We start from the raw sequence: 21,634 nt of genomic DNA, 5'->3' as shown, positions 1-21,634 counted from the left end.
CTATTATGTGAATTCTGAAAATGGAAAAAAAATCAAACTATGCCTTTCTTGGCAGGGTCCCTTCACGGCTGAGAAAATGAATGTGAGCAGGGGAGATGAGATCGTTAAACAGCAAAAGCCCTTCTGATGGCCGTGATTGGAGGAGCCAACATGTTTCACCATTTTTAAATTACTTCTGTAATTCCTCTATAGAAATCTGTTTATTGGAGCCAGATCTCCTTATTCAAGGGGCGTTGTATCTTAAAGCTAAACACACATCCAAAATGCTAACCTATGTTTTAAAGTAAGAATTCTCCCTAGTGTGATTACAGTTTGCTATTGAAAACGAATTACCTCTTGACTGCACTGGTACTTCCATAAACAGCAACCTGAAGATGAGACAACTTGGGAATCTTACAAATAACCCATAGTACCTGTTCCTTTAACTCCGATTCTGTGTTTTCAAACAGGAATAACTTGCTGTTTTCAACTGGTCTGGAAATAGATGTGCAAAGAGATAAAGAAAGGCAACAACAAGGAATTGTTTCATACCTGTTCCGCTCTTTCAGAGTAAACGGCTGCTCCTTTCCGTCGTTCCCATGCAAGCTTAAGCGGGTCAATGGCGTCGAGTTACTTTTGATTTGTTACTCTATCAGCCAATTGGTTATCCCTCTGGAAAACATAACAAAGAGAGAATAAAACATGCATGACCACGAAGGTTGCCATTACAAGGCATCCAGTGATACCAAAATACACGCTACCTCTAATCCGATCATTAGTCAACTGTTGCTTGGCTCAGCCAGATGCTGCTATGGAATTGCTTCCAGGTTTCCACCAGTACTTTCAGTCAAGAAAATGTGCTATCTCCTGACATGCAAAGTGGGTTCTTTTTTTTTTTAATTGAGATATAGTTGACATATTTAATTCGTTTCAGGTGTACAATGTAATGATTCAATATTTGTATATATTGCTAAAAGATCACCACAGTAAGTCTAGGTAACATCCATCACCATACATAGTTACAAATTTTTTTTCTCGTGATGAAAACGTTTAAGATCTACTCTCTTAGCAGCTTTCAAATATGCCATACGGTATTATTAACTATAGTCACCATGCTGTACATGACATCTCCATGACTTATTTTATAGCTAGAAGTTTGTACCTTTTGACCCCCTTCACCCACTTCACCCACCTGTTACCATGACCACGCCCCCCACCCCCCTCTGCTTATGGCGCCCACCAATCTGTTCTCTGTATCTGTGAGCTCAGGTTTGTTTGTTTTCTTTTAATTTCACATGTAAGTGAGATTATGTAGTGTTTGTCTGAATTATTTCACTTAGCATGATACCCTCAAGGTCCATCCATGTTGTCATAAATGGCAAGATTTCCTTCTTTTTTATGGCTAAGTGATATATACCGCATTTTCTTTATCCGTTCATCCATTGATATACACTTAGGTTGTTTCCATATCTTAGCTATTGCAAATAATGCTGCAATGAACATGGGGGTGCAGGTATCTATTCGAGTTAATGTTTTCTTTGGATAAATACCCAGAAGAGAAATTGCTGAAATATATGGTAGTTCTGTTTTCAATTTTTTGAGGAACCTCGGTACTGTTTGCCATAGTCGATGCACCAATTTACATTCTTACAAACAGTGTGCAAGAGGCTCCATTTTCTCCACATTTTCGTCAGCATGTGTTATTTGTAGACTTTTTGATGATAGCCATTTGGACAGGTATGAAGTGATATCTTACTGTGGTTGTGACTTGCATTTCCCTGATGATTAGTGTTGAGCACCTTTTCATGGACCTGTTGGCCATCTGCATGTCTTCTTTGGAAAAATACCTATTCAGATCCTCTATCCATTTTTTATTTGGGTTGCTTGCTTTTTTGCTATTGATTTGTATGCATTCTATATATTTTTTAGTTATTAACCCGTTATCGAATATATGATTTGCAAATACTTTCTCCCATTTGGTAGGTTGCCTTTTCAGTTTGTTGATGGTGTCCTTTGCTGTGCAGAAGGTTTTTAGTTTGACATATTCCCACTTGTCTATTTGTGCTTTAGTTGCCTTTGCTTTTAATGTCTAATCCAAAATGTCACCAACACCGATGTCAAGGTGCTTACCACCTACATTTTCTTCTAGGACTTCTATGGTTTCAGGTCTTACCTTCAAGTTTTTAATCCATTTTGAGTTGATTTTTGTATACGGTGTAAGATAACGGTCCAGTTTCATTCTTTTGCATGTGGTTGTCCAGTTTTCCCAACACATTTATTGAAGAGACTGTCCTTTCCCCAGTGTATATTCTTGGCTCCTTTGTCATAGATTAATTGACCATACGAACATGTCTTTATTTCTGGGCTCCGTGTTCTGTTCCATTGATCTGTGTGTCTGTTTTTATGCCAATACCATACTGTTTTGATTACTATAGCATTTATATTAATAATATAGTTTGAAATCAGGGAGTGTGATATCTCCAGCTTTGTTGTTCTTTCTCAAGGTTGCTTTAGCTATTCAGAGTCAAAGTGGGTTCTTTTTAATTTTATTTTCCTTTGGTCTAAGGCTAATACTAATCAGTTGCTTTAAAATTACTGGAAGGACCATGTAACATTAATAAGGGTGAAACTGTAATTTCTTACTACATTAATTCACTTGTTTTCATATCTGAACATTTTACCCTAATCTTAGTTAAGAGGCACTGAGTCACAGTGGTGACTGAGGTGGTTTTAAGAATTAGGGATAAAAAAAAAAAAAAAAAGAATTAGAGATTTCTTGGGACTTCCTTGGAGGTCCAGTGGTTAAGACTCCATGCTTCCATTGCAGGGGGCATGGGTTCAATCCCTGGTCAGGGAACTAAGATCCTGCATGCCAAATGGCACAGACAAAAAAAAATTAGGGATTTCTTGTTAAAACAATGGTCAAAGCCTCATATAAAGTAGAAGGTCACAAGAGAGAATAGTTCCCTATGATTTTGAGTAAGATCGTACAGACTGAAAAAGTCTTAAGTCAAGTGAGACAGGTATTACTCCTGAATTTTGCAAAATGTGGTCTGGTTCCTGAAGTTAAAGGTAGTGTTTAAGTTTGATGCTTAGTATGACAGGTAGCAAATCCTAGTGCTATTTTGTATAAACATTTCAGAGCATTCTCACCTCTAGATATCGTTGTTTTCCTTCAGATACAAAGGCTATTTCTCATAGATCCTGATTTCCAGCCAGAGTTTAGAAAGCAGCCCATCATCATGCAGATAAATGGGGCAGGGATGGGGGGAACTAAAGACATATAAAGCTAAATACCCAAGTTCCATCAACCCTTCAGCTTAAGGACAAATGTCCTTTTTTAAAAAAAATTGAAGTATAGTTAATTTACAGTGTTGTGTTAGTTTCAAGTGTACAGAATAGTGATTCAGTTATATATTTATGTGTATACATATATACATACATATATGCATGTATGTATTCTTTTTCAGATTCTTTTCCATTATAGGTTATTATAAGATATTGAGTATAGTTTCCTATGCTATACAGTAGGTCCTTGTTGTCTATCTGTTTTATATATAATAGTGTGTATATGTTAATCCCAGACTCCTAATTTATCTCTCCCCCACCCACCCCGCTATCCCCTTTGGTAACCATAAGTTTGTTTTCTGTGTGAGTCTATTTCCAGTTCATAAATAAGTTTGTTTGTATCAGTTTTTTAGATTCCACATATAAGTGATATCATATAATATTTGTCTTTTGTTGTCTGACTCACTTCACTTAATATGATCATCACTAGGTCCATCCATGTTGCTGCAAATGACATTATTTTATTCATTTTTATGGCTGAGTAATATTCCATTATATATATCTATATATCTATATAAGTATGTATATAGATATATGCTACATCTTCTTTATCCATTCATATGTCAATGGACATTTAGGTTGTTTCCATGTCTTGGCTATTGTAAATAGCGCTGCTGTGAACATTGGGGTGCATGTATCTTTTCAAATTAGAGTTTTCTTTGGATATATGCCCAGGAGTGGGATTGCAGGCTTGTATGGTAACTTTATTTTTAGTTTTTTAAGGAACCTCCATAGTGTTCTCCATAGTGGCTGCACCAATTTACATTCCCACCTACAGTGTAGGAGGGTTTCCTTTTCTCCACACCCTCTCCAGCATTTATTGTTTGTAGATTTTTAATGATGGCCATTTTGACAGGTGTGAGGTGATACCTCATTATAGTTTTGATTTGCATATCTCTAGTAATTGGCAATATTGAGCATCTTTTCATTTGCCTGTTGGCCATCTGAATGTCTTCTTTGGAGAAATGTGTATTTAGGTCTTCTGCCCATTTTGTGATTGGGTTGTTTGATATTAAGCTGTATGAACTTTTTGTATATTTTGGAAATTAAGCCCTTGTTGGTAGCATTGTTTGCAAATATTTTCTCCCAACCCGTAGGTTGTCTTTTTGTTTTGCTTAGGTTTCCTTTCCTGTGCAAAAGCTCTTAAGTTTCATTAGAAGGGCAGTGTCCTTTGATGAAATGAAAATAGTTGCTATATTAATATGGTGAGATTATGGGTGATGTTTTTTAAAATTGAGGTTTAAAGCCTCAAATTCAGTTTAATAAATAGTTTTAGTAAAGTCCATTATTTTTACACAATTAACCACTCTCTTCTTAAATCATTACTTTTTAATTTTTTAATATTGGCTAAACCATGACTTTATAATTTTTTTAAGTATTGCAAAACTCTTAGGTGAAGTAAAACTACAGCTGTTTCTTAGAGAGAAAACATAGTTTCTTATTCATCTAGTCATTCAACAGTTGGTTACCTACCAGGTCTAGGCATTGGGCTAAATGCTAGAAATATCCTGGTAAACAAAACCAAACACAGACTCTGGGTTTGTGGTTTACAGAGTTATACAACCTACCAGTAGAGACAGATATTAATCAAATGATCGCTCAAATAAGTATAAAAGTAAGACTTTGGAGAGATGTAAGACTATGTAAATCGGTGGAGCAGGGGAAGATCAGAAAAAGCCTCCCTGAACAAAAATAACCAAGCAGATAACTGAAAAGAACTAGATGAAGGGATTGTTTGTAGAAGCAAATATATTCTAGGCAGGTGGAAGAGTACATTCAATGGCCCTGGGCACTTAAATTGAAGAAATAAAAGATTCATGCTGATGTGTGCTCTAATACATAGGATGTCAACACATGCCTATACACATATGGCTTCTGATATATAATCTAACGATACAGCCAGAGATTAATGGAATCATATTCCACTAAAACAGGTGAGGCTTTCTAGAAATGGTGTGCCTCAAATGATATTTGTAAAAGGACATAACTCATGGTAAGCACATAAATGATTCCTTGATGCAAAATGCACCAAATGTACTATAAAAGCACTGCCAATGTAATCAGTGAAGTTTGAAGAGGGGAACCTAGAAAATATTCCAAGATTGAACCAATGTGGCCTTTCTAGAAAATTGCAGAGAGAAGTCTGTGTGTGTGTGTGCGTGTGCGTGCGTGTGTGTGTGTGTGTGTGTGTGTGTGTGTGTGTGTCTGGGGGTGGGGGCATTGCATGCAAATTTTCCCTGTGTTTTCTATTTATGGGGTCTTCACTATTCCCTTAGGTGCTCCTAGAGACCTTTTATATACCTCCCTGAATTACCACATGGGGTTAGGGTTATTATAATAAATGACTAGTTCCAATACATCAGCATAGAATCTGCAGCAGGTACTAGATGAATTTGAATATTTGACCAAAATAATCTAAGAATCATAAACATTAGGGTACATAGTGTTTAATGTAAACTTCATATATCAGCAGGTGCAAGCACCACTCATTTTGAACATGTGATGTCCAAGGGCACATAGTTCCAACAAATAAATCCTAATCTAAACAACCCAATGCAGTGAACAAAGGCATTATTATCGCTATCACTGTTACTATTATTACCCTTCTACATTATTATTATTATTATTATTATTGCTATATATGGAATTCAGGCCACCCACTTTATAAATTTCATGGGATGAGTCATCTGGGTAAGCTTCATTCTGTTAAATGAATTTAGAAAGGAAGAAGATAAGTTATTGCCTTGACTGTGTAAAATTAAGAGGCTGTTGGCGACCACTCCAGCAGCACCTCAAACAAAATTACGGAACAATTCTGGCAGTTTTTCTATAAAATCAAGTGTTTATGTTTCAGAATGCAATTGGTTAATTCCTATTATGTCGCGTAATTTTCCAAAGTTAAAAAATGTCCCTTTTAAAAAGAGGTTACAAAGGTGATGGAATTTTAATGTGCCTAAATCTGTAAATATGAAGAAAGCATAGAATCATAGAAGGCTAAGGGAGATGGTAACCACAAATCAAAAACCTACATAGATATACAAAAACTAGAGAGAAAGGAAAACAAGCATACCACTAAAGAAAATTATTAAACAACCAAAGAAGAAACCAAAAGAAGAAAAGAACAGAGAAGAACTATCAAAACAACCAGAAAGAAACAGCAAACTGGAAATAAGTACATACCTATCCATAATCATTTTGAATGTCAATGGACTAAGTGTTTCAATCAAAAGACATAGGGTGGCCAATTGAAAAAAAAAACAAAAAAACAAGATCCATCTTACAAGAGACTCACTTCAGAAATAGACACACACAGACTGAAAGTGAGAGGATGGAAAACGATATTGCATGCAAATGGAAATGACAAGAAAGCAGAGGTAGCAATACTTATATCAGAAAAATAAACAGACTTTAAAAGAAAGTCTAGGGGCTTCCCTGGTGGCACAGTGGTTGAGAGTCCGCCTGCCAATACAAGGGACACAGTTTGTGCCCCGGTCCGGGAGGATCCCACATGCCGCAGAGTGGCTGGGCCCATGAGCTGTGGCCACTGGGCCTGCGCGTCCAGAGCCTGTGCTCCGCAACGGGAGAGGCCATAACAGTAAGAGGTCTGCATACCGCAAAAAAAAAAAAAAGAAAGTGTATAACAAAAGATAAAGAGCATTATGTAATGATAGAGGGATCAATACGATAAGAATATAACATTCATCAATATATATGTACCTAATACAGAAGCACCTAAATATATAAAGAAAGTATTAACAGACATAAAAGGAGAAACTGACAAAAATACAGTAATAGTAGGGGACTTTAACACCCCACTTGCATCAATGCACAGATCATCCAGGCAGAAAATCAGTAAGGAAACAGTGGTCTTAAATGATATTAGACCAGTTGGATTTAATAGCTATCTATAAAACATTCCATCTAAAAGCAGCAGAATACACATTCTTTTCAAGTGCATGTGGAACACTCTCCATGATGGATCACATGCTAGGCCATCAAATAAGTCTCAACAGATTTTAGAGGATAGAAATTATATCAAGCAGTTTTTCTGACCACAACAGTATGAAACTAGCAATCAATTGCAAGACAAAAAATGGGAAAAGCATGGAGACTAACCAACATGCTACTAAAAAAAGAGTGAGTCAGTGAAGACAGCAAAGAGGAAATAAATCAGAAAATACCTTGAGACAAATGAAAATGGAAACACAACTTTCCAAAATCTATGGGATGCAGCAAAAGCAGTTCTAAGCAGGAAGTTTATAGTGATACAGGCCTACCTCAAGAAACAAGAAAAGTCTCAAACAACCTAACTTACCATCTAAAGGAATTAGAAAAAGAAAAACAAAGCCCAATGTCAGCAGAAGGAAGGAAATACTAAAGATCAGAGAGGAAATAAAATAGAGACCAAAAAAAAACAATAGAAAAGACCAGTGAAACCAAGTTGTTTTGTGTTTTTTTTTGAAAAGATAAACAAAATTGATAAACCTTTAGCCAGGCTCATCAAGAAAAGAGAGAGGACCCAAATAAACAAAATAAGAGATGAAAGAGGAAAAATAGCAACAGATATCATAGGGATACAAAATATCATAGGAGAATACTGTGAACAGTTATATTTCAACAAATTGGAAAACCTAGAAGAAATAGACAAATTCTAGAAACATACAACTCTCTAAGACTGAATCAGAAAGAAATAGACAATCTGAACAGACTGATCACTAGTAGCAAAATTGAATTTGTAATTTGAAAACTCCTAGGAAACGAAAGTCCAGGACCAGAGAGCTTCACAGGGGAATTTTTAAAAAGATATAAAGAAGAGCTAATACCTGTCCTGCTCACACTATTCCAAAAACATGAAGAGGATGAAGAGCATTCCCAAATTCATTCTACTAGGCCACCATTACCCTGATACCAAAACCAGACAAAGACACTACAAAAAAAGAAAATTACAAGCCAATATCTCTGATGAATGTAGATGCAAAAATTCTCAACAAAATATTAGTAAGCTGAAGTCAACAATAAATAAAAAGAATCATGCACCATGATCAAGTGGGATTTATTCCAGGGATGCAACGGTGGTCCAATATTCACAAACCAGTCAGTGTGATACACCACATTAAGAAAAGGAAGGGTAAAAAAATCATGCGATCATCTCAATAGATGCAGAAAAAGCATTTGACAAAATTCAACATCCATTCATGATAAAAACTCTCATCAAAGTGGGTATAGAGGGAACATATCTCAACATAATAAAGACCATTTATGACAAACCCATGGCTGACATCATACTCAACAGTGAAAAGCTGAAAGTCTTTCTTCTAAAGTCAGGAACAAGACAAGGATGCCCACTCTCACCACTTCTGTTTATCATATTATTGGAAATGCTAGCCACAGCCATCAGACAAGAAAAAGAAATAAAAGGCATCCAAATTGTAAGGGAAGAACTAAAATTGTGACTATTTGCAGATGACATGATACTATTTCTAGAAAACCCTAAAGTCTCCACCAAAAAACTCTTAAAACTAATAAATGAATTAGTATAGTTGCAGGATACAAGATTGATATACGTAAATCTGTTGCTTTTCTAAACATTAATATGAACTATCAGAAAGAGAAAGCAAGAAAACAATCCTGTTTAAAATCACATCAAAAAGAATAAAATACCTAGGGATAAACTTAGCCAAGTAGATGGAAGATCTATACTCTGAAAACTGTAAAACACTGCTGAAGGAAATTGAAGATGATACATAGAAAATGGAAAGATATCCTCCCATGTTCTTGAGTTGGAAGAATTAATATTTTTAAAATGGCCATACTACCTAAAGCAATCTACAGATACAATGCACTCTCTATCAAAATACCAATAACATTTTTCACAGAAGTAGAACAAATAATCCTAAGAGTTATATGAAACTAAAAATGACCCTGAATTGCCAAAGCAATCTTGAGAAAAAAAGAACAAAGCTGGAGGTATCAAGCTCCCTGACTTCAGACTGTACGATAAAGCTACAGTAAGCAAAACAGCATGGTACTGGCACAAAAACAAATATATTGATCAATGGGACAGAATAGAGAGCCAAGAAATAAACTCACGAACTTATGGTCTATGACAAAGGAGGCAAGAATATACAATGGAGAAAAGACAGTCTCTTCAATAAGTGGTGTTGGGAAAACTGGACAGCTACATATAAAAGAATGAAATTAGAACATTCTCTGACATCATACACAAAAATAAACTCAAAATGGATCAAACACCTAAATGTAAGACCAAATACTATAAAACTCCTAGAGGAAAATATAGGCAGAACACTCATTGACATAAATTGCAGCAATATCTTTTTGGATTTGTCTCTTAAGGCAAAAGAAACAGAAGCAAAAATAAACAAATGGGACCTAATTAAACTTAAAATCTTTTGCACAGCAAGGGAAATCATTGACAAAACAAAAAGACAACCTAGAGAATGGGAGAAAATATTTGCAAATGGTGTGACTGACAAGGAGTTAATATCCAAACAGACAAACAACCCAGTGAAAAATATGGGTAGAAGAACTGAATAGACATTTTTCCAAAGAAGATATACAGATGGCCAACAGACACTTGAAAAAATGCTCAACATTTCTAATCATCAGAGAAATGCAATTAAAACCACAGTGAGATATCACCTCACACCTGTGCAACTGGCTATCATCAAAAAGTCTACAAATAAGAAATTTTGGCAAGGATGTGGAGAAATGGGAACCCTCCTACATTGTTGGTGGGAATGTAAATTGGTGCAGCCACTATGGAAAACAGTACAGAGGTTCCTCAAAAAACTAAGAACTGCTATATGATCCAGCAATTCCACTGCTAGGTATATATCCAAAGAAAACAAAAACACTAATTCTAAAAAAATACATGCACCCCAATGTCAGAGCAGCATTATTCATAATAGCCAAGATACACACACACACACAAACACACAATGGAATATTACTCAGCTGTAAAAAAAGAATGAAATTCTGCCATTTGCAGCAACATGGATGGACCTAGAGGGTATTATGCTTAGTGAAGTCAGACAGAGAAAGACAAGTGTTATCACTTGTATGTGGAATCTAAAGAAATAAAACAAATGAATGAATATAACAAAACAGGAACAGACTCACAGATATAGAGAACAAACTAGTGGTTACCGGTAGGGAGAGGAAAGGGAGGATGGGACAAGATAGGGGTATGGAATTAAGAGATACAAACTACTATGTGTAAAATAAATAAGCAACAAGGACATTGTACAGTACAAAGAAATATGGCCATTAATTGTAATAACTTTAAATGGAGTATAATCTATAAAACACTGAATTACTATGCTATATACCTGAAATTAATATAATATTGTAAATCAACTATACTTCAGTTTTAAAAAGAATCATAGAAGACTAAGGGGGAAGAACTAGATAGGAGCCCTTTCTAGAATCATTTGGAAAGATTTTAAGATTTCTGATGTCTAGACCCCACCCATGTTGTCCAAAAGCAACATCTCTCAGATTTATCCCAAAGCAAAATCTTGCAGAGTGGGCCTGGCTCAGGCACTTTTAGGGCTCCAGGTGTTTCTATAGAGCTGCCCACATTAAGAGCCAGTGCTGACTAGTTTCCTTATTCACTGGACCTGACAGCTTTAGTTAAGTAACACGGAAAGCACTTGTCGACCAAGCAGCTCTCTAGAGGAATTTTCCATTGCCTGGATTTCCTAAGAAAACACTTAGCAAAGATAATGGCATCTGTGTGATTCAACAGAAAATAAAATTTGGCTTTGCATAGTTTAAATCAAGAAGGAGTATCCCAAAACAACATTCCTGTAGACTCTGGGAAAGTCACTTTAAACCTGTGTCTTCTCTGTAAAAGAGTAATAAAATATGAACCGTTTTTATCTCAGACCTTTTATCAAATACCTCGTATAGGTGTGCTAAGAATGATACTAGGTACTTTTCTAAACACAGATCTAATGATTATTTTCTAGGGTTGGGGTTTGAGCAATTGTTAAGATGGTCCTCTCTCTCTCTGCCCCCTAAAATTGAAACAGTATGCTGGAAGAATGGGCAATCCTGGTAGATTTCATCCCAAATCTGTAATTCACCAGTAGGTAGAATGAGCTATGTGATAAATATAGTGCAAGACCTTATACTGGGGGTTGTGAGGGTTTCAGAGGTGGTGATGGTGTTGCTGGTGATGATAGTAACCAGATGTTAACTAGATTCTATCATTGGAACCCTACAAAATTCTAAGGTGGATACTTTCATATCCTTATTTTACAGAGGAGGAATATAAGATTGGAGAGGCTGAATGAATTGCCCAAGGTCACCAGCTAGTAAGCCGTGGACCCAGGCTTTGAAACCAGGCTGACTGATTTCACAGCCCAAGCTGTAACTCGCCAGAGAGCTTTGCTTCAGGAGTTCACAGTCTAGTTCTAGGGGGTTGTTGCCTGCTATATTCCCTTGCTTATCAATCTGTGAATGAGCCAGATGGAGCATATTTTAAAGCTCAAGAAAAATATTGTAGTAGTGGCTTTAAACAAGGAACTACCAATAAGCGCGTTCATTAATGAGGTCCAGTAAGTAGTTCAGTGTCAAGGACAGTATTTATTTGGTTAAGTAACACTCTGAATCTGAGACCTGTATTACTGAAAAAATATTGACTGCGTCTTGTCCGCTGCTAGGAAACATAACATGTACTTCACAGATGTGAAATTTAAACACCTTGCTGCTTACTTACAGTAAGCAATTGCTGTGATAAACCAGGGAGACTTCAAGTCCAACAGAAGTGTTTATTTGACAACGTGTCTGTAAGCAGAACGTGGATCCTTGATTTTGCGGATGGCTGTTCCCCATTCACCTTAGCTCAGGATGTCTCTTATGTTAATTAGCTTAAAAAGATAGAAGATAAAAACAAAGACATAAACTTCTGCTCAAGGCAAAATTTCTTTTCAATAAGGTTTCCAATACAGTGGTTGTTCTACAAATTGTCATCTAAATGTGGCTAAACGGACTACAAAACCAGCAGAGTACATAGAAACCAAAATAGTTTTCATTCCCGTTTGGGGGGGCATTTAAGTGCTAGTTTAATAGGACGGGCCTAAAGGCATATCTTTAACTCTAATAAAGCCCACCTTCAAATGAAGCCTCACCCAGCCCAGGTAACAGACATGTGTTTGAAAGTGAAGGAAATACTGAAGGATTCCCTCTAGAGATGAATAACTGCACTTAAACCACCCTTGGTAATTTCCTAATAAGTTTTTTTTCACAAGTGAAATACATTACCTGACACTCAGTGTCCATTTTAAGAAAGAGATAACTGACTACCTGCGGTCATATCACTTCCCCCAAGCATGAACATCAATAATGAGGGGCAGAAAGCTGGAACTGGGGTCCAGTCTAAGTGCTCTGCTTCCAAATCTGTGCCTTTAAATCCTTGTTAATTTAAAAGGCTGAATTGAGAAATAGAACCACAAATGGCGGGGAATCCTCTCTTGTTAGTACACGTGGCCAGGCCCCTGCAACAATCACAGGACTGGGGAGCAGCGCAGTCCCCTGTTGTGCGCCAAACAGATCACGGCCTTGCACCAATTTCTAGTGTCCACGCTGGATTTTCCAGTGGTACATTTCAACTTACTCACTGGGATAATGGCAATGACTTTGTGCCCTCTATTGTAGATACACATTTTCCCCTCGTTTTGCTGAAGTTTTCTCTTTCAGATGAACAACTAGAGCCCACTAAATTGTAATCAACCCATTAGCACAGCTTTTTGGTCTGCAAAGCCTTCTTCTATCTTGTGTAGTAAGTGGTGTTTTATTATTGACAACATATTGCTAAGAACAGTCTCTGTCTCTGCTGAATGCCTCTGGAAGGTGCCCAGAACAGCTAAAGCTGAACCGCCTCTCCCAGTGGGTGAAGGTAGACAGACCCCTTTCTGAATGAGTTACGTAGTCAGGTGCAGAGTTTTCCACAACTGCACACACACCCATGGTTTCTGGGCCTGCAGAATTAGATGGGCCCTGATTCTGGTCTCCCTGCTGCCCACCTAGATGGGCACTTGTGCAGCTTAAGCTCTCCTCACAGGCCTCAGACTCCAAAGCTGAGCTCAGTTGCCCCTTCCCAGGGCCCTCACCACCACTGTCAGGCCTCCCATGGGCATCCCCAACTGCTCTACTGCAGCTGCTCCCAGACTCTTCCGTGAGGCATACACAGCTTTCCATAATGCTCCAAAAACCACGAACATTCTGCCAAATCGTCCTCACAATCAGAGGCCACTGGCGGGAGCTGGTCCAAGACCACAGACATGCAGACTGGTCAGCGGGCCACCGTCACCAAAGCCCCACGAGCTGCCCAGGTGATAACCTTAGGACCTGTGCAATCCCTCATCCCTCCTCACGGGGTCTCCTCTCTCAGGCTTCTCAATTCTCTCAGGGCCAGATACTAAGTAGAACTCATGAAACCGGTTTTAAATGAATGGCCCTGGAAGTAACAAGCTGGGTCCCTGCACAAGTTAGCTCTTACCTGGGACACAGTCCAAACCCTCCCAAAGAGCTGACCGGAACTAGACAGTCTCAGGATGGGGTGGGAGGGTAAGTGACAAGTGCTTCCCCACAAAGGAAGCTGTAACCCTACCCAGCACCCTTCGGTGGGTGTACCAGCCCCAGGGCTTGGACATCGGAAAATGGTCTCAAGAGCCTTCTGTGTAACTTTCTTAGAGACCCGAGCAAAAGAGTCAAATGAGCGATATTCAGCATTTGGTCTCACATTAAAAAAGCAAGGCAGAGCAGCTCTATCTGTATGCCTGTATCGCCCTCTGGTGTTCAAAAAGTAATGAACTATAAACAGTTTCAACTTCAAAAGATTTCCTCACCCCAAATCACCCTTTCTTTTCAGTATCCCTGACGCCTCTCCCTCAGCCACCCGAGATTGTGAGAGTCACCAAGAAAAATACTCATGGAAACATCAGGGTGGGGCAAGCCATGTCTAGAGGGGACGCCGCCCTTCTGCCATATTCTTCTGAAGCTGAAGTTTTGCAAGAGTGTGGAGTAGCTAGTCAGCTAGGGGATTTAAATCATAATCCTATAAAAACCTGTTTTGAAGTTTCTGTCTGAAGGGGGACACTTTAGGGCAATTGTTGAAATTCTGAGGTCTCAGACCCACTTGCTGGGCCAGGACAGAAGACCCACGAGATCCAGGCGGCAAATTCACAGTGAATCAATGCCTGCTGGTTGCTGCCGGGGAAGGCAAAGGCCAAGAGACGTTCGCTCTCTCTCTGGCACATTGCATAGGTTCCCAGATGGCAGGTCTTAGTCAGGTTTTCTTTGGCCAACAGGGTGGGGTAAGTGTTTTATTTAAAGGCAGACGCACATTCCAGTCTGCAGTGGCTGCCCCAGTGTCACACTCAGCAACCTTGACCCACGCGCAAGGTGTCTGAGTTTACAACTTCTGGTTACCACCTAGAAGAGGAGGCAACACGTCTACACTTAAAAACATAATCCACAATACAAGACAGCTAACAAGGAGTAGCAGATGACTGCACGGAACATACGTCCGGAGGATGTAGGAGAGAAGGTTCCCTGGGAGCCAGAGCACAGGGAATAGGGACCTTCCCTCACAGCTCACACTGGGGAGCTTCCACTTGCCTTGTGCCCAGACTTGGCGGCGTGGCAGGTGTATAGTTTTCTAGCAATGCTGAACAAGGTAGCACAAACTGGGTGACTTACAATAACGTAAGCCTATTATCTCACAATTCTGGAGGTCGGAAGTCTGAAGTCAAGGTGTTGTTGGCTAGGTGGGCTCCTTCTGGTAGCTCTGAGGGAACATACTTCACGACATCCTCTTAGCTTCCAGTGTTGCTGGCAATCCTTGGCATGCCTCAGTCTCTGCCTCTGTCACCATGGCGGTCCCCCCGTGTCTGCCTTCACATGGTGTTTTCCTGTGTGTGTGTCTGTCTCTGCAGCTCCTCTTATAGACTACAGTCATATTGGATTGAGGACCCACCCTACTCCAGGATGCACTCGTCTTAACTTACATCTTAATTACACATGCAGAAGCCCTACTTTCAATAAGGTCACATTCACAGGTACTAGGGATTAGGGCATGTCTCTTTTAGTGTCACAGTTAAACTCACAACAGGACCGTAAAGTTGGGCAGATTTGGAGGTTATATTTAGACCTATTCAGTGGTATGCTGGAAAAGGTTTAGCAACCAGATTTCCAGGGGAGAAAAAGCCCTAGTATGTAGTGTTTGCAGATTTCCGTGGTGTAACTATTCCCTCCCGGGCCTACTTCAATCTACCAACATAATACCTGGCTTGCAAAAATTCCAGAAAATTTAACAATGCGTGGCCCTCATCCACTGGTACTAACCGGCTTCCGCGTGCTGTCGAGCCTATTATAGTTTCAAGTGTCAATGGCTGAAAGGAGTTTTCCATTATCATTTGTTTTATATGTTTACATATTGAGGCCAAGGCGCCCCTACAACTTTTTATTATCTGTACACAAAATGACTGACTTGTGTATACTGCATATCAAATTTTAAATCTGAGTACGCCTTTAGCCATTCTGTTTTCTGGGCCTCCCTTACCCCAAAGCAGCAGCAGCATTCTCCCAGCCCTCCCAGACACTCTGCCCCCGACCTTTGGTGTCCCTACCATCCACAGGTCCTGTTCTCCCCATGGCCATCCCCGCGTCTGTCAACTCACCCATATTCTCTCAGGACCCTGGCACTCAACTCTCTCCACCCCAAGTCCTGTCACTGACTTGGGGCCCTTCAGCTCCCATGTGGTCCTCCCAGACAGCACCCTCTCCCTTATGGCTCCTCGCCCTATTCAGATACCTGGATGTCCTGAGCTTGCAAACCTTTAACTCCAGCCTCACCCACCACTGCCTACCTCGCCAGCTAACGCCCCTGTGTTCGTGGTACTTACATCTCACTAATATTTCCCAGCTCCCCAAATCTATCAGCCTCGTTCCTTTCTTCAACCCTTTCCCTGTTCAGCTTAGACTCCGCCATCACCACTATAATTATAGTATTCCCATGTCCATACTCCTAATTCCTTCCACCACCGCAGCCAACATTCAATTGTACAGCCACTGGTAAGGCAGATGTTGCCACCACAGACCCATGGTCTCCAGTCCCAGCTGCAACCCTGCCCCATACCCCCTGCATGTCCCAGGGGAACCCTAGTCCTTTCACCATTCTCCACCAGTCTCCTCCTAAACTCCTACCTCACTTCCATCAAAAGACATTATGTCCTACACAGGAAAAAATATATAGAGTACTCTGTTGTTAACAAAGTATTTTCACATAGGTTCATTTGACCTACACAGCAACTGGGACAGGTAGGCAGGGAAAGTGTTCTTACTCCCATTTTACAAACCAAGAAACTCCTCTGAGCCTCAGACAGTTATGAACAGAGCCTGGGTAGGAGCACAGGTCTCCCAGTTACAAGAATCCCAAGTCAAGCAGTGAAGTGGATATTTGTCCAAGGGCACCAAGGAATCCTTGGCAGCCAGGACGAGCACCCATGTCTCTGAGTACCTTCCACATTCTGTCTCCACCTCTAGAGTGTGCTGCCTTCTCAACAATGGCTCTGTTGCTCCCAAAGCACCTGAAGTTCATTTACCCTTTATATTTAAATTTTTTTTAAGTAAAGTGATCTTGAAAACAATAAGCAGTTTTATTTTACTTTATTTTGAGAGTTGTTCCCACCAATGATTGTTTCTCTGTTAAGTATTTATCTGATGGTGTTCTCCGAGCCTCGGCTGACACAAGCCCAGTTGCCCTCGGCTCCTGTCATCAGGTTCACAGGCTCTGGAAACAACACCAGCAGTGAGATGTAGGGAGCCAGACCAGAGATCTAATCTAGAAACGTCATCCCATGGAGCCCAAATGCATGCCTGTTGACCTGCCGTGGAGAATCCTCTGGGTAGATCCACACAAACTTACAGTCGAGCTGAGTTTCTGTGGACACATGATATAATCCAAAGCCACTTCTGTTGGGAATGGGGGCCAGAGTGAGTCATTCACAGCAATTCCAGGCAGGTAGGAGTCTCAGCTCTTTCCAGGGCCTTCCGGTGAAGCGTGAGACCAAAGGGAATCTGCTTCTGTTAATAAGGGTCCACCCTATCCCAGTTTTCTAGCAACACCTTGCTTTGTTTGTGCTGCACCTACGTCATTGTACATTATTGTATACGGAGGCAGACGTGCAAAAGGGGTGCCGGCGCCCCTTGTCATCTGGTGCAGCCTGCGTATCTGCCCCTCGGACACCGCCTTGGCGATACACTGTTCTTCAGCCTGCCTCCGCTGGTTGGGACTGGCAGGCTGCCCTGTCCCCAGCCCATCAGAACTGGTTTCTGTGGGCAACCCCAGAAGCACTGGACTGGGAGGCGGATGGCTTGGCTCCTAAGTGTGAACTTGGGTAAGATGCACACCCCCGGGTCTCCAATCCCTCCTCTCTAGGACAAGAGGTTTGCCGTGGCCCAGCTAATTCGGCAGTACTGGCAGGACTGCTTATGTTGTCACGACAAAGGGGATTCCCAAGAAGCAACCCAGACAGTGCTCCAGGGAGAGGGGACAGAGGAGTCTCCTCTATACAAGATTGATTTAGGGGCTCCCAGTAAGTTTACCACTGGACAGCATTTCCTGGAAGTGCTGGTGAAGGTAGAAAGTGAGGGGCAGCAACCAGTCAGGCCGTGAGGGGCAAAGCAAATGAAGGGAAAGCCCAGGCCTATTCCGTAGGTGAGTCAGCAGATGGCACACACCTGTAGAATTATTGATTCATGCGTATTTTATGCTGGCTTTATGGGCAGATTGTGGGGAGGAGTAGAACAGGATTGGATTGGCCCATGGGGACATTTAAGGCAATGGAGGGTACTCTTGGTGGTTCTGAGGACAGTAGTTTAAGAGAGATGTCTCACAGTCCTGGCCCTTGGCAGCCCATGGTGACCTGTCAGCCGTCTCCCTACCACAGCAGAGGGGTGGGGTGGGGAGAACACAGGGTCATTGTGAACGTTAAATAATATTATCTGTACAAAGCACAAGCATGAAACTTCCAGTGAAGAGTAGCATCTGTTAATGTTCTGTGGAGGACCTCAAAGGTAAAGGAAAGCAGAGCCCTCCTAGCAGCTCCACGTTGCACTCAAGTCTGACGTGTACAGACCTGTGAAGACAAAAATGGGACCCCTCCCCACTGCTGCCCAGAGCTTCGACCAATAGCAAATACCTTCAGACCTGTCGCACCCCAAGCCTCAGGACCAGGGGGAATGCAGCACCAGCACTGAGGGGCAGGGGCCACACAGCTTAAGAATTCAGATGGAGTCATTTAGACCTAGGTTAGAATGCTGGTTCTGCCATTTACTAGCTGTGCCACCTTAGACAAGTTACTTCAGCTCTCTGAACCTCAGGTTCCTCATCTCTAAAATGTACAAACATTTATTGAATAAACATCTATTGAGCAAATGGGAATAAACCTACTTTCCATATGGGTCTTTGTGGCAATTAAATGAGAAAATTCCTGAGCCTATTGGTGACGTGATAGGTATGATGGTTAATTTTATGTGTCAACTTGACTGGGCCATGGATTGTCTAGATATTTGGTCAAACATTATTCTGAATGTGTCTGTGAGGGTGTTTTTGGATGAGATTAACATTTGGATCAATAGACTGAGGAAAACAGATTGCTCTCCCCATGTGGGTGGGCCAATTCAATCACTTGAAGACATGAATAAAACAAAAGGGCTGACCCTCCCGCAAGTAAGAGGAAATTTCCTCCTGCCAGACTGCCTTGGGCTGGGACATCAGTTTTTTTCCTGCCTTCAGACTTTAACTGAAACTTTGGCATTTCCTGGGTCCCTAGACTGCTGGTATTTGGACTCCTGGGTCTCCAAAATGCTGAATGTGGGTCTTGGGACTTGTCAGCCTCTGTAATTGCATGAGCCAAGTCCTTATAATAAATAATATACAGATAGATAGATAGATATCTTTCCTATTGGTTCTGTTTAACTGGATAACCCTAATACAGCAGGTGCCCCCCCCCAAAAAAGGTTGTTTTTATGATTTCTATTATTTCAGAATTTGGCAAGAAATGTTGCCTATACATAAAGCTGAGTAAATTTATGTTGTTTAAGGGACAGGGGAAATGCCAGGAGGGTTTAAACAGCACTTGTTATTCATGTGCTGTTCAGAAGATGTAATTTGATCATCTAAAACAAGCACATATAACAACACGTGTGTATGTGTATGTCAAGATACTACACACACATTATGTATTATAGTATATATTATATACGTGTATATTATGTTCATTATTTATTAAATTATATATGTAATTTTGACAATATTATTACCTTAAACTCTGGGAAAAACATTTTAGATTTGAACTGATAATTATTTTCTGTTTGTATGGCTTTCTAAAATTAAAAAATTATATAATTTAGGGCTTCCCTGGTGGCGCAGTGGTTGAGAGTCCGCCTGCCGATGCAGGGGACATGGGTTCGTGCCCGGGTCCGGGAAGATCCCACATGCCACAGAGCAGCTGGACCCGTGAGCCATGGCCGCTGCGCCTGCGCGTCCGGAGCCTGTGCTCCGCAGGGGGAGAGGCCACAACAGTGAGAGGCCCGCGTACCGCAAAAAAAAAAAAAAAAAAAAAATTATATAATTTATACTAATATAATATTGGTACTGAGGAATCTTAACTAAGATGAAATCATTGAACTGCAAACTTGACTTTCATCTAAAGAAGGTAAAGAAAGCCCTCAATGGCTTCCTCTCTCTGCAGCTTGCAGAGGTAGTGAAGGACCCCAGAAAAAGACAAGCAGGGACCTAGAGAAAACTGTCACAGCGAGATTCGAGGCACGGGGGAGAGGACACTGGTGGCCAAGAAAGATGGACCGAGTCCACTTTGGCTGGTCAGGCTGCAGATGTGCTGCTTCCTGATGACATGAGGGACCTTAAAATGATTCATAAGGAGAGGAAAAATGCAGAGGAAACTCAGTGTTCAGTGACTTTGTTCCAGGTGGGAATAAAGGTCACAGGGCTCCAGGGGGTATTTTAATCTCCTCTTGTACAGGCTATAGCTGAGACAGGAAGATGTAGGAAGCAGACAGCTAGTTCGGGATGGTGTCAAAGGACATTTTTTGGTTTTCTGATGATGACCAGACAATAGGACACCCTGTAAGGAATGCCAGGAAGCCTTTGAGGGCCATCAATGACCTGGCAGGCAGGAGACCTGTCTCCTAATTAAGGCTTTCCACTGAAATCCAAGTTGGGGAGGAAGAAAGGGTCTGATTACAGTTTACACTATGAAGGGCAATAGAGGATAAAATGCCCAACAATTCTTTGAAAAAAAAATGGGAAGGAAGACTATCAAGAATAATACTTATAGGCACAGATGTCTGTTCATCAGGATTTATTAAATACCTGTGTGCCCTGGGGACTCTAGCAAATGAATGAGATCCAAGGCCTGTATCCACTGCAGTGTCCTCTAAAAGCAAAGTGTCTGAAGAGCCCTTGACCAGCCTTGTTGAAAATGTCAGCTCTGAGAAGAAAAATCCCTGTTACTCTGAGCTTAACTCTGATTGGCAATGGGGCTCTGACATTTTAGAGTTTATGATACCCTTGGTGCGGCTGTATAAACACAGGATTTTCAAAGTACATTTCACAAATTTAGAGAGGATCGTCTGATCTTTTGCTCAAGGAATATGAATCTGATAAGCCAAGCTGATGCTGCCATCACAGATGACTCCACGATGAAAGAAAATTAAGGGTGTGCTAAATTCGTGTGGCTGCAGAGGGAGTTCTCTTACTTCAGATTTGAAAAGAGCTGTGTGAAAAGGTGGAAGGGGAGAGTGGCCCAGTGTGGGACCATGAGTGGTTTAAAGCAGCCAGCACATCACAAGCTGAGGGTGGTAGACAAGGAAAAGGACAGGCAAGAGCACTTTAAGACCAAGTTTGACTTCAGTGTTAATCAACAGGGGGTTTGTGAGATCACTGCAGGAGCACAGCCATCATAGACATTGAAGAGAATGAAGCAGAGCTCCCCAAGCTGGTATAAAAATGGTCTAACCATATACAGTTTCCCAGTTTAAAAAAAGTAGGGCATATGTATAGTAATCTCATTTTAAAAAGTGGATCTATGTGTGTGGATATATACATACATACACAGAAAGCATGTGCATAATACATACTCAGACACATTTGTGTATGCAGAGAACATTTCTGGAGAGATGTAAAACTTGCAGAAGCTCCATGGAGGAAAAGTACTGGGGACTGAGGTGGGAGGGAGAATCGTTTTTCATAGCA

The 21,634-nt window shown here is 40.7% G+C and overlaps 1 protein-coding gene across 2 annotated transcripts in view; it reads right to left on the bottom strand.

The window, feature by feature from the left end:
* The window catches only part of DNAJC5B (DnaJ heat shock protein family (Hsp40) member C5 beta), an 82,616-nt gene that overhangs the window by 53,988 nt on the left and 6,994 nt on the right, over nucleotides 1-21,634 (bottom strand). Inside the window, exons 2-3 of one of the 2 annotated variants that reach the window (XM_024742645.1) lie at nucleotides 12,071-12,221; nucleotides 532-651 (exon numbers count right to left, since the gene is read on the bottom strand). The gene's annotated coding sequence lies outside the window, so the exon portion shown is untranslated. The remainder of the gene's footprint in view (nucleotides 1-531; nucleotides 652-12,070; nucleotides 12,222-21,634) is intronic. The other variant, XM_024742646.1, reaches the window with a different exon arrangement.

Source organism: Neophocaena asiaeorientalis, unplaced genomic scaffold (assembly GCF_003031525.2).
Source record: "Neophocaena asiaeorientalis asiaeorientalis breed wild unplaced genomic scaffold, Neophocaena_asiaeorientalis_V1.1 scaffold226, whole genome shotgun sequence".
Taxonomy (NCBI): Eukaryota; Metazoa; Chordata; class Mammalia; order Artiodactyla; family Phocoenidae; genus Neophocaena; species Neophocaena asiaeorientalis.
The sequence above is the reverse complement of the archived record's forward strand: the minus strand, read 5'-3'. Positions and strand labels throughout refer to the sequence as shown.